Raw genomic sequence first — 3609 nt, forward strand, 5'->3', positions numbered from 1 at the left:
CTGTACTGATGACTCACTAACATATAACAATATATGAATTAGCATTTTGATATTGTGTTATAGCTTGGCCTATCAGGCAGGAAGTCAATTCAAATAGGAGTTAACTCATGACGTAAGGCACTTATTATTTTACTTTTCTGCATCCTGTTTACCTACTTTGAAAGATGAAAGTGTTGACCTGCTTAATAGACATGTTGCTTAATTAATGCTCAAAGTTGCCCTGAAAATATCAAGGCCTTCTCACACATGAAAAACAGGTACAACTTCCACACAATTATTGTTTCTATTCCACTAGCATTAAAGTACTTTCTATGCATATATCTTTAATGATATAAGGGTAAAGAAAATGGAAAAGGTATGATCATTTCATGACAAAGTTGAAATACTTCACAGCAGAGAGGAAAATTGTTTGTTACCAGTACTGAGAGGAACAAGTACAGAGATGGCCCATTTTATATTTTTAAATTTAATTGCAAATGATGATGGTGATAACGATAGTTAACTTCTAATGGGCAAATACTATGTTCTGTGAACACTGCATGCTAACTGCTTTTCTATGAATTGTCTCCTAAAATTCCCTAGACAGCTTCATGTCATATGTTTATTACATTTCTGTTTTAAAGATAAGGAAACACAGGCACAGAGAGATTAGGCCACAGGATACCTTTGTGGGTCATGAGTCTAGCAGTTTTCCTGAATACGCATGTGGCTCTGGTCTCTTTCTCTGTTTCTTCTTATGCCATCCACAGTTTCCCTGTAGGTCTCATAGGCAGAACAGTACCTTTAAGGTATCACCATACTTGGGGTAAAAGTTCTACTGATATGACTAAGTTAATAAAAACAATCATTTTAGAAGATAAACAATACAGACAAGTGAATCTGAATTCAGGTTCCCCCAACCACTTTAATCAACAGTATTCAATTGACCCAATTATTTCCCAGTTCTCTCAAGAACACGGGGATTCTGTTCTCAGGAAGATTTATGTCTTTTTCACACACATCTGCTCTGGAAACCCTGTGCTGATATCTGATGCCACTTCCTAGGTTGGAGACCAAACTAGAAAACCTGTCATAGCTCCATTTTACTGACTAGACCAGAGACCAACTTTCTTCTTTGCCATAGTAGAATATGACATTTAGCAATTAATATACACTAAAGTAATCTCCAATGTTTCCTGTTTTCTAAACACCTATATTCTATAGTATATTTTCAGTGTCATCAAATGTATTATTGTATGGAAATGACCAGGTCTACATACACACAGACACATACATATATATTTTTTGGTGGTACTGGTGTTTGAACTTAAGGCCTCATGCTTGCTAGTCAGGGGCTCTACCATTTGAGCCACACTCCCAGCCTTGTTTTTGCTTTTAGTTATTTTATAGGTAGGGTCTCATGTTTTTGTTCAGGGCCAGCTTCAGACTATGATCCTCCTACCTTTGGCTTCCCAGTTAGCTGGAATCAGAAATGTGGACCACCAAGCCCAGCTTATTGATTGAGATGGGGGTCTCACTAAATTTTTACCTAAGCAGGCCTCAAATAATAATCCTCCCAATTTCCACATCCTGGGTAGATGGGATTATAGGCACATACCACTGCACTGGACCCTGATCTACATATTGATTAAATATATTGTGGTATTACTTAATGATTCCCGTAGTGATTCCTCTTACAGGATTTTTCTGAGATCTCCATTCAGATCATAAAATTTTAAAAGCTAGCATAGATCAAAATTTAAGTAAATTTCAACTGAGTTTGTGTAAGCAGAAAAATCTATTGGATCAATCTGAAAAGATGCGATTAGGAAAGCAGAGTTGTATACATTTATCAAAAGGTCAGGTCCTATTACTTTTATCTACTTGAAACAGTCAGACTTAATACACAAGTCATAGCCTCACTTAAAGGACAGTAATGAAAACAACAGCTAATATTTGTTGAACAACTATCATGTGCCCAACACTGTACTAAGCATTTAATTTGCATGATCTCATCTACTACTGCCCTCCAAAACTGATGGCTTTTATGTATAACACACATACACATACACACACACATATACACACACACATATATATGCACACACATACACTGCGTATACTAATCAATACACTAATTGATAGATTACTTTCCCATGATACATAGACTGGACAGTTGTCTTGTCATTAGGATTTTATGAAGACTATGACAAGTCTTCTAGTCACCCTGCATTGACATGTAGTGTTCCTATTTATTACCTAGTTCCTATAGAAAATATCTTTTGTTCTCTACAGGTTTACTTGTTTCTTCCTATGAGTTCTATTAAAAAAATTAGCCTGATATTTAGCAGACTTTGACATGAGTCCGAAATTACCAGAATGAACAATTCAGAGACATTAGAAAGGGAAAGGATAGGGCCTGGGGCTCAGCATGATGATCAGTTCAAATAGCAGTCAGCTAAAAGACAGTACGTGTTGGAAGAGTAACTGGGAATGGAAAGGAAAATAAATTTTATGAGAGAAAGAGATTTAAGTTTGAATTTGTGTCACAACCTTGGCTAAAGGCAGATAACAAGGAATTTGAGAGGTCAAAAACCACACAGAAGGTAAAGCCTGGAATCAAATCCAGTTTTTCTGATCCAAATCCTTCAATTTTCAGTTTTACAACAGGGCTGTCTGCATCCGTGGTGCTTTGTTATCACAACAGTCTAAGGTGGGCTGACTTTCCCAGACGCATCTAGATTTGCTTAGTCTTTTGAGATTCATAGCTAGTGTAGAGTAGAAGTAGTAGTTAGACTAGTTTAGACAAGTGCTGAGGCCTGGAAGCGGTACAGCCTAGTGACTGAGACTATAGACACTGAGGCCAGGTTTTGAGAGTTCAAATTCCAGCTTTATCACTCATTGATTGTGTTCCTTTGGGCAAGTTATTTGAGCTCTTTGTGCATAGGTTTGCTTATCTGCAGAATGGAAACAATAATACCTCTCTTAAGAAACATTTTAAAAAGATAAAGTAATATATAATGCAAAGTGTTAAAGAATAATGCTTTTCACATGGAGTGTTGAAGACATGTTATAAGAAGTTTCAACATAAATGGCAAGACACTAGGTTATGATTGGCTATGAGGGTAGAACACAAGAAGGTAATGAGGGTTGAGGTTCTCTAAAGTAGACAAAAATAGCTTAGTGAGAAGAAAAGGAGAAGCAAGTTGACTGAGTGCATAAGGTGTAAATGTCAAATAATAAGAAGTAAAAGAGTGCAATTTAATCATACAGAAACTTCTGGGAGGTGAGAAAGAAGCCTGTCTTGCTTCTAGCTGATTATAAAAGTGGTTGGAAGGCAAGAACTTAATGGAAGAAGCTGAAAGAGATACAAAGACACTTTAGGGAGGCCTTGGAAGAGATGGAAGAAACTCACAGAAACAGGCTTAAGCTCAAGTTTGCCCTCAAGGCACTGGCTAAAGGCTTTACGAAGAGATAAAGGGAAAGGAATGTTGAAATTTCATTTTATGGAAGAGAATGACAACAATAAATTTGCTCTGGGAAAATGGGTGGGGAGAATAAGAATGAGGAAGTATTGGAGTAGCAGAAAGAAATAGTCACTATGAGGCAGGCAAGTCAATAATCTATTTC

This window comes from Castor canadensis, chromosome 2 (genome assembly GCF_047511655.1).
Source record: "Castor canadensis chromosome 2, mCasCan1.hap1v2, whole genome shotgun sequence".
In the NCBI taxonomy this organism is placed as follows: Eukaryota; Metazoa; Chordata; class Mammalia; order Rodentia; family Castoridae; genus Castor; species Castor canadensis.